Raw genomic sequence first — 12,560 nt, 5'->3', positions numbered from 1 at the left:
CCATGCCCTCCTCCAGGGGATCGTCCCAACCCAGGGACCGAACTCAGGTCTCCCACATTGCAGGAGGATTCTTTATCGTCTGAGTCACCAGGGAAGCCCAAGCATATGCAAGGTGGGACTTATTATCCCCATTTTACAGATGAGGACCTCGAGGCCCCGACCAGGGAGATCTGAAAATCAGGAACTACTGAAGCGACGTGCAAACTCTCCGATCCAGTTCGCATGACCCCTCTAAGAGATGGTCTCTATCACCTTCTTTAACAGACAAGGAACTCGAGGTTTTAAAAACTTGAAGGGAGTGCCTGATACGGCATGGCTGATCAATAGCAGAGGCAGGATCTGAACTCTGCCCCGGGGTTCAGGCTCCACTGCTCAAGCATCAAGGCAGGTGGGAGGGCTCCCTGGCAGTTACTGGCCCAAGCTCTTTGAGCTGCGCCCTGTCAACTCATGACACATCCAGGGCTTATCTCCTAGGAACGTTCTGGAACCCGAGGGGGAGGGCAGGCTTCATTTCTGGGTCCCCTGTTTCTCTCCCAGAGCTGAGGGTGGGTGAGTCATGTTACCTGTGCCACTTTCAAAAGCGGCTGGATGGGGGCTGAGCATTAATTATGCGAGAACCTCGCTGCAGTGTGCCTAATTGCCTGATAACCATAATTGAATCTTATGGATTACACCAACATTATTGCAGGGAGCAGTTTCAGGCAGTTAATGGAAAGCCGCACTCGCATTGTGATACTTGCTTGTCTCTCCCAGTTGGCCTGACTTTGAGCCCTTTCCTGGGGACTGGCCGGGGGGTGGAAGGGCAGTCAGGGGTGAGAAATAGCACAAATATTTCACTCCCTGACTCCCCGGGGTGGGGGGCATCCTTGCCAAAAAAAAGTCTGTCTGGCAGATGGGACTGTCATTTTGTAATCGAGAAGGTGGCATTGGGAGGTTGAGAGCCTCTCCTGATTTCATTCTTGATCATTGCGACGGATCTTTACCTGCATCACCTGGGACCTTCTAACGAGGCGGACTTTCGGGTCCCACCCTGTGCCTACTGACTCAGAACCTGCATTTTAATAAGATCCTCAGGTGATTCGCTTGCAATGCTGTACTTTGAGAGGCACTGGGCCCTGGTCAAGATGGTTTCATCCCTACTGTGGAAACAGCATTTTGATGTTCCATTGGGAAACAACCCATCCCCGCATTCCCCCAGCCTGTAAAGTTTGGGAGGGGCCCTTACCACCCCACTACTTTCACCCCCTCGGGCACAGTGGTTGCTTCAGGGGAGAACAGCTGACCCCAAGCCTGGCGGGTGAGTCATCTCCAAGCTGTTTGAAGCACTGTTGAAAGACGTGAGTGATCAAGTTTTCTAGTGGTGATCTTCCTTCTGTTCCTGTCCTTGCCGTGGCTCGCGGTGGGCGAGTATTCCTCCCCACACCGGCAGTGGTGGCCTTGACCCCCTGACTTGTTCTGGACGGAATATGGGTAGAAGCCGCTGTACCCATTCCTAGCTTGTCCTGAAAAGAGCAGTCTTATGTTCCTGCTTGCCCCTCTTCAGCTCCTGACTTCTGCCATGAGAAGGGTGTTTCCCACAAGGCCTTCGTCTGGAGTCCACCATGGAGAATGTGGAGCAAACCAAAACCAACCTGAAGACTTGAGTCCAGCCTAACTCAGCTGAAATTAGCCAACCCCATGAAAGTGAAAGTATTAGTTGCTCAGTCGTGTCTGACTCTTTGTGAGTCCATGGACTGTAAGCCCACCAGGCTCCTCTGTCCATGGAATTCTCTGAGCAAGAATATTGGAGTGGTTTACCATTCCCTTCTCCAGAGGATCTTCCTGACCCATGGATTGAATTTGGGTCTCTCCTGCATTGCAGGCAGATTATTTACCATCTGACCCACCAAGGGAAGCCATGAATATGAAAAAGGATTGGTTCTGTAAGCAACTGCGATTTTGTGGGTTGCTTGTTACACAGCATCATTGCAGCAGAGACCTGATAATTAAAGATAAAGATGCTTTATTTCCATAGAGGTTGCTGAGCTGAATTTGGACTAGATGAGATGAGAGCAGAACTCATCTAACAGTGAAATTTAAGAGAGGGAAACAGAGACAAGCTGGCATGATGATCCTAAGCATGATGATGGCTTTGTTTCCATGCATGGCCTTACTTGAATTAGTCAGGACTCTTTACTCCACTGGTTTTAACCAAGAGGGAAATTGGTGGCTTATATAAGCCAAAAGTCCAGAGATTACCGGTTTCAGGTGTGGCTTGATCCAGCAGCCTACTGATGGGTCAGAATCTTTGTTTCTCCATTCTGCTTCCTGTTTTGCTCTTTTCACGTGGAGACTTGTTCCCCTTGTTATTTAGCGCAATGGTTTCCTCATTCAGGTCTAACAGCAGAGAGAGTTTCTTCTGGAGGTGTAGAGGCTTCTTTCCCTGGAGTCGGCAGCACATACTGTCCTCAAGCCTCAATGCCTCAGGGGTCACACATCTTAGACGCTGGAGAGATGGAATATGCTGAGTTACCTAAGACACTTAGGAGGGGAGTAAGTCAGCTTCGTTGAACCACACGTATCCTCAAGAGACAGTTGAGACTTTGGGACCAGAGTGAGAGGTGGGGGATGCTGGCTAGGAAGATGTATTCTTTTCCTGGAGCTGCTGTCACAAATTACCGTGAACTTGTGGGCTTAAAACAACAGGATTTTTTTTTTTTGCTTTTGGCGGTCTGGAAGTCTAAAATCAAGATATTGGCAAGGTTGGTTTCTTAGGGCTTCTGAGAGAGAATCTACCTTGTGCTTCCCTCCAGCTTCTGGTGGTGGCCGGAGACGCTTGTGTTCCTTGGGTTGTACTTGCACCGCCGCAGCCTCTGCCTCCTCTGTCCTCACCGTGTGTTCTCCGTGTGTGTGTGTGTGTCTTCACAGGGCCTTCTTATAGAGACACCACTGGTCATTTGGATTTAGGGCCCACCCTAATCCAGTGTGACCTCATGTCAGTGAATTACATCTGCAAATAACCTATTTCCAAACAAAGTCACATTCTGAAGTTCCAGATGGCTGTGAATTTTGGGGGAAATGCTGTTCCACCCAGTACAGAAGACAACCAGCAAATGCTCACCAGATTATAATTCTTTTATACAAAAATAAGACTATAATATCCTTTCTGTTGAAACTTTTTTTCAGTTTGAAATAATTTTAGACTTACATAAAAGTTGCAAAAATAGTACAGAGTACCCTTAATATCCTTCACTTAACTTTCTCTAATGTTAACATCTTGCATAACCATAATGCTGTTATCAAAACTAAGAAATGAACATTGGTTCAATACTGTTAACTAACTTACACTCCTTAGTCAGATTTCGCTGGCTTTTCCGTGAATAACCTTTTTCTGCTCTGGGATCCAATTTACAATCGACACTGCGTTTAAGTCTCGGGTCCACTTATCTGTCTCTGGTCAGGGATGGAGCTTCAGGCCTTCTTTGTCTCTCTCAACACTTTTGAAGAGTGCAGGTCACTTATTTAATAGAATAATCCTCTGTTTGGTTTTATCTGCTGTTTTTTGGTCATGATTAGATTGAGATTGTGCATTGGAGGCATCAGTTCAGTTCAGTGGCTCAGTCGTGTCCAACTCTTTGCAACCTCATGGACTGCAGCGCGCCAGGCCTCCCTGTCCATCACCAACTCCCGGAGTTTAGGCATTGTAGGCATGAATAGCCCCCATTTTTTTTTTTTTAAGATTTTTGATGTGGACCATTTTTGAAAATGTCTTCGTTGTACTGTTACAATATTGTTTCTGTTTTATGTTTTGGGTTTTTGACTGTGCAGCATGTGGGAGCTTAGCTCCCCAACCAAGGATTGAACCTGAATCCCCTACATTGGAAGGCCAAGTCTTAGCCACTGGACTGCCAGGGAATTCCCAGTAATGTATTTTTCCCAGGGGGTACACATTATCCGTGTGTCACGTTATAGATGATGTTAATATTTATCACTTGGTTTAGGTGGCAACTGCTGGATTTCTCTCCTATGAACTATCTTTTCCTTTGTAATTAATAAGTATCTTGGGGGTAGGAGAGATACTTTGAGACTATCCCGTTTATTAGTTGGAATTCGGCTATGAAAAAATGATTCTTTCTCCTTGATCTCTGCTGTTTTTATACCCTCTGCCCCTACTTAATAATAATTCTCAAGTATCTACCTTTGCTCAGTATTCCATGTATGGTATATCATGATTATTACTTAATCGTTTTTCAATTGCTAGTCATTATGTACTCAACATGGAGAAGGCAATGGCAGCCCACTCCAGTGCTCTTGCCTGGAAAATCCCATGGACGGAGGAGGTTGGTAGGCTGCAGTCCATGGGGTCGCTGATGATTGAGCGACTTCACTTTCACTTTCCACTTTCATGCATTGGAGAAGGAAATGGCAACCGACTCCAGTGTTCTTGCCTGGAGAATCCCAGGGACGGCGGAGCCTGGTGGGCTGCCGTCTATGGGGTAGCACAGAGTCGGACACGACTGAAGCGACTTAGCAGCAGCAGCATGTACTCAACATAATGTACTCAATTCCAAACAACACTGCAATGAATGTACTTGTATTGATGGTGACCCCCTTCTGGGAGTGCTTTTGAAGGCTATCATCCTAAAATACAACGTCTGAGGTCAGAAGTGTGAGCATTTTTAGTTTTTAACAGACATTGCCAAATTGTCCCTCAGTGAGACTGTTACAGGTAAGAATGCCGTCCACAGTGTATGAGCATCACTCACTAGGTCACGTGTTCCAACGGCTTGCCGTCGATCAGGCTGTGCAGAGGTGCAGACACGATGTCCCTCTGCAGCCCTCCGGGGCCTCCACACTCTTAGCACTCTCTTCCTGGTCTATTTTCTTCCCCATCTCATCTTCTTTAGCCTCAATAGATTCCATAATGTTTTAGAACAGTGTTGCTTTTTCTGAGAGCTAATTTATAAAAAAATCACTCTTTCAAAGTGTACAGTTTTCTGGGTTTTTAGTATGCGTATAAGGTTGTGTAACCACCACCCTTATTTTGTTCTAGAACATTTTCAGCATCCAACAAAGAAACCCCAACACCACTAACTTCACTCCCCGTGACCCCCTGCCTCTAGACCGTGGCCAACATTAATCTGTTTTCTGCCTCTGTGATTTTGCCCATTTTAGACATTTCACATAAATGGAATCACGCAATATGTGGGTTCTTTCATTTGGCATAATGTTTTCAGGGTTCATCCACACTGTAGTGTGAATCAGTATTTCGCACCTTGTTCTCTTGGGTATATACCTAAGAGTGAAAATTCTGGATCGTATGGTGATTTTATGTTTAACTTTTTGAGGAAATGCCCAACTGTTTTTCAGAGTGGCTGCACCATTTTACGTTCCCACCAGCAGTGTACGAGGCTTCCCATTTCTCTGTGTGCTTGTCAACACTTGTCACTGTCTGTCTTTTTGATGACAGCCATCCTAGTGGGTGTGAAGTGGTATCGCACTGTGGTTTTGATTTGCCTTTCCCTGATGACCAATAATGTGTACGTACACGTGTGTGCTAAGTTGCTTCAGTTGTGTCTGACTCTTTGTGACCCCACGGGCTGTAGCCCACCAGGCTCCTTTGTCCCCGGGATTCTCCAGGCACGAATATGGGAGGGGGTTGCCACGCCCCCCTCCAGGGGAATCTTCTCAATCCAGGGATCAAAACCTGCCTCTCTTACATCTCCCTGCGTCGGCAGGCAGATTCTTTACCACTAGAGCCACCTGGGAAGCCTAATGATGGTGAGCCTCTTTTCACAGACTTGCTGGCTATTTGAGTATCTTCTCTGGAAAAACGTCTGTGGAGACTTCCCCCTTTTTAAAGTTGGATTATCATTTTTATTGTTGAGTTGTACAGTTCTTTTATATATTCTGCACAACAGGCCTTTGTTAGATATGTGATTTGTAATTATTTTCTCCCATTCTGAGGGTTGTCTTTTCACTTTCTTAATAATGCCCTCTGAAGCACAAAAGTTTTAAGTTTGTTGAAGTTCAGTTTAATTTTTTCTTCTGTTGCTTGTGTTTTTTGTCATGTCCAAAGAAACGTCTGCTTCATACAAGGTCATGAGGATTTACCACTATGTGTGTCTATGTCTCTCTCTTTTCTTGGTGGCTGTTTTGTGTGGCTTGTGGGATTCTACTTCTCCAACCAGGGATCGAACCGCAGGTTGCCGTCAGGGAGGTCGCCAAGTCCTAACCATTGTACTACCAGGGAATTCCCATAGAGCAGTGTGTTTTTTAAATAAAAAAATTTCTTTGACCACTCATGGGACAAAAACATTATGAATTGTGACCCAACATTCCCATACGTGGTTATGTTCCCACATATGTCTTTATGCTCCATGAAGTTCTGTAAGACAAAGTCTTCCTATTGTTTATTCTATTTCACTAAAAATAGAATGGGTCAAGACCCGCTAAAGTTATTTTTTTTCTTAATATTTGGTTGTGCTGGATCTATAGTTGTGGCACGTAGGATCTTCAGTCTTCATTGCAGCATGCGGGATCTAGTTCCCCTGACCAGGGATCAAATCTGGACCCCCTACCCTGGGAGTGCAGTCTTAGCCACTGGACCACGAGGGAGGTCCCAAAACCCATTAAATTGATCCTGTGACCCATTTATTGACTGGGACCTGCAGGTTGAAAAACCACTGCTTATGTGCTGACAAAAACGTTTTTGTGTGCCTGACCTTACTAGGGTCTCCCCAAGGCAAACGTGTGAAGCAGTCAACATTCTGTCTCTTTCACAGATGAGAGACTGAGGCTTAGAGAGGTTGTGACTTCCGGTCACATAGCTGCTCCGCACAGGACTGATGTATGCCTGTACATTTCCGTCTTTGCACCCAGTCCCCCTGCTATGGTGTCCACACATTTGTGTGCGTAAGAATTCCCTGGAGTGGCTTGTTAAAAATGCTGATTATTAACCTGAAACTGCAGAGATTCTGACTGTAATTTAAGATGCATCTCCTGGATCAGAAGACAGCAAGTAGCATCTTTAAAATGGATAACCAGCAAGGACCTACTGTATAGCACAGGGAATTCTGCCCAATATTATTGGCAGCCTGGATGGGACGGGAGCTTGGGGGAGAATGGATACCTGTATTTGTAGGGCTGAGTCCCTTGCTATTCACCTGAAACTACCAACATTGTTAATTGGCTATACTCCAATGCAAAATAAAAAGTGAAAAAGAAAAAAAGGCAGTGAGCAGCTGTGAGTTTGTGGAAGGGTCTCTGAACTAGGGAACAGGAGGCCTGGCTCTCTGCTAGCTCTGTGATGGGCTCCAAGGATGTTCCCCATGACTGACTGAGCGCCTCCTGCTCCGGCCTGGGGAGACGGCAGGCTGGGAGAGGTGGCAGGGGACAGGGACACGGCCAGCCCCGAAGCTCAGGAACTCTCACTTCACTGAGAACACTTCTGAGATGGCAGGACTTTTTTGCGGTTGTAGACTGGGGAGCAGGCTGCAGCCACGGGGAAGTGATGTTTTGCTTCCCTCAACAGTATCTGTTCATTCTCTTAAACGCCAAGCCAACCTAAACAGATAGGGGAGATTTCGTGTAAAAATTTGAGTTTAACATTTCTTGAAAAGTCAGAAGATCTGGTGGCCTGGGCTTTGTTGCTGCACGATCGAGGTGGGCTGGGCTAGAGTCTGGCCTGCCGCAGTGGGGTGGACCACCGTCCCCACCACTCCCTATTGTCTCCCTGCCCACCGACTGCTGTATAGGTTGCCTCGCCCCTGCGGGCATGTACGAGAGTTTGTCCCCCTGGCCACAACTCCATGGCCCAGAGGCCCTCCCGGCCCTGGCTCTGCAGGGGTGGATCTCCCCCGTGGCGGGCTGACCCACGTGCGGACACCTGCAGCTTTCTCTCGGTTCTCTTCTCTGCGTTCTTTGTCCCCTTTCCCTGGCCAGTGTCCTTTGCTCAGAGAGGTGACTCTAGTGATACGGAAAACCCACAGGCTCTGGAGTTAGGCAGTGCTGGGCTTCAATGCCAGTCCCCTGGTTTCCTTACTCATGGACCTTGGGGAAGTTACATTACTTCCCAGTTTTCACATCTGTAAAATAAGGGGAACACTGCTCACTTGCTGCTGCTGTGTCCTTCCACGAGGAGGGAGCATCCGCTCGAGGAATATTCTTGGCTCCCCATCCCAGCGGGTGGTTTGTAAATGGTGACCTTGGGACAGAGTGCAGCCCAGCCCCTTCCCCTCCTCTCACTGGGGGATCTGCCCACCTGCAGACAGCATACATCCTCTCCATGCTGTTCTGTTCAGAATTAGGAAACCACAAGACCTGAGGCATATTTGTCCTGAACCAGCTGTGTGTGTGTGTGTTCACGCGCGTGAGCTGTGCTCAGTCAAGTCCAACTCTTTGTGGCCCCATGGTCTGTAGTCCGCCAGGCTCCTCTGCCCATGGAAATTTCCAGCCAAGAATCCTGGAGTGGGTTGCCATTTCCTATGCCATGGGATCTTCCCGACCCAGGGAACGAACCCGCGGCTCTTGCGTCTTCTGCGTTGGCAGGCAGATTCTTTACCATTGAGCCCCTGGGTGAAGCCCCCTGAATGAGCTTTACCAACATTAAAGAGGCCCTTCAAAATTCTTCTGCCTGAGTCAGTCTCTCTGGTGGCTCTGAAGAGGGGCTGGGAAGGGGGTTCCTCTTTACTGAGTTCCCTCAGACCCCCTCAAATAGCAATTCTTTGGGGAGTAATTGTGAAGGGCAGCATCCGTCACATAGTGGGTGCTCAATAAATGGCAATTGTTATTTTTAAAAAAATATTCCTCCTCTTGTTTAGTTACTCATCTAGAAGCAGGAAAGCGGGGAGCAGTGCCCGAGGGTGGGTTCAAAGCAGCAGGAAGAAATAGAGAGATAAGGAGGGGAAAGCAGCCTTGATAATACTTCACTGCAAAGCTGCCTTGCAGGTCCTTATGAGTGTATGCAAATCGCATGCAAATCCCACGCATACTGATGAGCAGCTCTCCTCAGGAAGTCTGAGTGAATGCGGCCCTGGGGAAAATCTGGGTGGAGGTCCCTGAATTCCAGGGAGTTTGTGGTCAGAACTAGGGAAGCCTTTGCTTGGGAATGGGTGCAGAGGGCGGCCGGGGCAGGGCAGTGGTGGTGGGCAGCAATGACTGGGGTGAATAGGGTGGGGCTGGGGGTCGAGAGGTCTGTGAGGTTGGAGACGCGCTCCCAGGGCAGGAGGGAGACCAAGCTCAAGGGCCACTTTGCAGCTCTGCACTGGCAGCCCGGACCCGCACCCCTGTGCCCCGACCCCTCACTCCTCATCAGCCAGATGATGGGGCTCCTCCAGGGCCCCGCTCCACGCCTTCACTGCCCCTACAAGCTTAGAAAGACTGTGGGACAACAGAACAGCCCCCGAGGCTCCGGTGTCAGACAGAACCCGGTGCCCTCCAGCTTTGTGATTTGTGGGCCAGTTAAGGGCCGGTTTCCGCCTCTGCAGAATGGGTTAGCAATAGTCTCTCCCTCACAGCGCTCACGTGAGGCTCGGTTCAGTGAGGCCTGCAGGGGTGGAGAAGATGATTGCAGGAGTACCGTGTTCGGGCCGCCCCGCCCCGCCCCGCCCCGCGTGGAGATCCACGCTCTCTGCATGCTTCTCTCATGCTACCCCAGCTTTATCATTCCCATCCTACCTGTGAGGATGCCAGAGTCCAGTGCGGTCAAGAGCCAGGACAGGCCCACGCTGTTCCTCCTGATGCTCTCTTGCCTTCCCCCAGAGACAGGCAACGTCTTCATTCTACAAGTGAAATGAAGCCCAGAGAGGTTGAGTACTTGCCCAAAGTCACACAGCCAGTTAAGAGGTGGAGCTGGAGCTAGACCCTAGTCTCCCGACTGCGGTCACACTCTCTGTGGCCCTCACACAAGACCCACCCTCCCGGGCAGCCCAGCCTAACATCTAAGTGGGCTCTGGATCCCCCTTCTTTGGTCCTGGGAGGCCCTTGGCCCCGACACCACATGGCTCTTTGATCAGCACAGGGGAGTGCTGGGTGCCTTTAGGGCCGCGGTCTCCTCTCTCCAGGAAAGCTCACAGGTGCTACCGGCCCGGCTGGCTGGGGTCGGGGTGGGGGTCCTGTGCGAGTTCTTGCCTCCTGCTCACCTCCTCCTTGCCTCCCCTCTGGTCCCTCTGTCCCTGCTTGTCAGCTGCGCCTTCCCCTTGCCCAGCCCCAAGGCTGTCAGTGTTTGGGGAGGATTGCGCAGTGTTGACATTGGAATATGAATTGGGCGAGAGAGGCAGCCAAACATTGGAATTAGGGAAGGCAGGAGCCCAGGCTGGAGTCCCGGAGTGGCTGCGACATCTGTGCCTGGCTCTTCCAGATGCCTGACCTGGGCCGCCCACCCGAGGATGCCTGTTCCCAGAGCCACAGACAAGTCCTGCTGCAGCCAGCATCTGGTCCTCCCCTTGCCCGCCGAGGGTGCAGGTCGGAGTTCCGCAGACCTCAGCCTCACCCACTCTCTCTGTTCCGAGGCCTGGGAGGAAGCAGAGGCTTCTGCTGTGACTTAAGGGACTGAGGGAAGACTCTGCCCAAGAATTTACCTTTTGTTTGAAGGTCTGAAATCCCACCTTTAGAGTTCTGCTGCTATTGGTCAGATCCACGTTTGTCAGAATGTGTTTCAGGGAACTCAGGCTCTATAGACTGTAAAAGGGGCCATGAGAATGTTTTAGTGAAAGTGTTAGTTGCTCATACATGTCTGACTTTCTGTCACCCATGGACTGTAGCCCGCCAGGCTCCTCGGTCCGTGGGATTCTCCAGGCAAGAATACTGGAGTGGGTTTCCATTCCTCCTCCAGGGGATCTTCCCAAACTAGGGATCGAACCCAGGACTCCTGCATTGCAGGCAGATTCTTTACTGTCTGAGTCACCAGGGAAGCCATATGTTAGGAAAATGTTGTGTTAAACAGCGTTACTACAGGACTTCTAAGAGCCTTTGATAACTTAAGAGGCACTGTGATTCCCTTAAAGGAGGAAAGAATTTGTAGCATTTCCCAAACTTGTTTAAGGGGAGAACTTTTCCTCACGCAGAACTTTTTGGGCCAGTGGTAACAGATCTGAATCTAGTCTAGCAGCTGCTGGGACTGCTGTCCAAAGGTTGGCGTGAGGCTGGTGGAGCCTGAATCAGAACTCATCTCCTGCATCTGTGAAATGGAATAGCTGCACCTGCCCTGGGTGTTTACTTCTTTTCAAAATGAGAGGACATTGTGTGAAGAGGCGCACCGCCCACTGTGTGCACAGTTCAGGGAGGATAATGATCACCACGTTGCTTCTAGCTGATCTGCTGAACGGGGCTACACTGGCAGCTTGGCAACAGGGATCTCTTGGGGGCTTTCCCCTTCTCCTGTCCAGGAGAAGGGCCACGTTCACTGTAGCATTTCTCAGAGTGAGTCTTGAGCCTCTGTCAGTTTTTCCACACGGGATTATTACATGGCAAGTTCAAGGCCAGCTTACCCAGTGGGCAGGACAGGAAGGCACTAGATGTCAGGGGTTGACTCCAGAGTCCCATGCTCTGTCTGGGCCACCACAGTGCCTGTCACCTGGCATGCGGCAGGGCACCAGAGAGGCAGGTGACAGAGACATTTCCTGCCAGCTCTTGGGGGCAGCATGCTCACCACCTGCCATCCTTCCCAGGGCCCCAACCCTGCCCAGGCTCCCTGCAGGCCAGCCATGTCTGAGTCTGATGCCTGGAACACTTCTCCTCTAGGAGACCTGGATCTCGAGTGGGACGCTTGCCAGCTAGACATCAGAGCGTGTTGTCGTCTTTCTCCCTGTCTTCTTCCCACAGAGGCTGCTTGGGCAGCAGGCCTGCCTTGGTCCATCCTGTCTCAGTTGGGGATTGTCTGAATCAGTTGTTAAAAGAGGCCAGGTCCTCAAAGGACTGAGCCGCCTCCTCCAAGTGGCCCAGAAGAAACTCAGTCGTTAAAGCAGGGACTACCTCGTTTCTCCTCTCTGGGCCTCCATTTCTCCACATTCAGAAAAACTAAGATCATGGCATCTGGTCCCATCACTTCATGGCAAATAGATGGGGAAACAATGGAAACAGTGACAGACTTTACTTTTTGGGCTCCAAAATCACTGCAGACGGTGACTGCAGCCATGAAATTAAAAGACGCTTGCTCCTTGGAAGAAAAGCTATGACCAACCTAGACAGCACATTAAAAAGCAGAGACATTACTTTGCCCACAAAGGTCCATCTAGTCAAAGCCATGGTTTTTCCAGTAGTCATGTATGGATGTGAGAGTTGGACTATAATGAAAGCTGAACGCTGAAGAATTGATGCTTTTGAACTGTGTGTTGGAGAAGACTCTTGAGGGTTCCTTGGACAGCAAGGAGATCCAACCAGTCCGTCCTAAGGGAAATCAGCCCTGAATATTCATTGGAAGGACTGATGCTGAAGCTGAAACTACAATACTTTGGCAACCTGATACAAAGAACTGACTCATTAGAAAAGACCCTGATGCTGGGAAAAATTGAAGGCTGGAGGAGAAGGGGATGACAGGATAAGATGGTTGGATGGCGTCACCAACTCAATGGACATGAGTT

The 12,560-nt window shown here is 49.5% G+C and overlaps 1 long non-coding RNA gene across 1 annotated transcript; it reads right to left on the bottom strand.

Annotated features, from left to right (window-relative positions):
• Positions 1–6,044: 6,044 nt before the first annotated feature.
• LOC129554064 (uncharacterized) lies at positions 6,045–10,651 on the bottom strand. Its single transcript, XR_008685559.2, has 3 exons — positions 10,560–10,651; positions 9,658–9,761; positions 6,045–7,545 (listed from the first exon to the last, which is right to left on the bottom strand). It is a non-coding gene; the product is annotated as an uncharacterized LOC129554064 (long non-coding RNA).
• Between the last annotated feature and the right edge of the window lie 1,909 nt (positions 10,652–12,560).

Source organism: Moschus berezovskii, chromosome 14 (assembly GCF_049115385.1).
Source record: "Moschus berezovskii isolate FMDL1 chromosome 14, NW_MosBer_1.0, whole genome shotgun sequence".
In the NCBI taxonomy this organism is placed as follows: domain Eukaryota; kingdom Metazoa; phylum Chordata; class Mammalia; order Artiodactyla; family Moschidae; genus Moschus; species Moschus berezovskii.
Note: the sequence above shows the minus strand (reverse complement) of the source record. Positions and strands in the feature narration are given on the sequence as shown.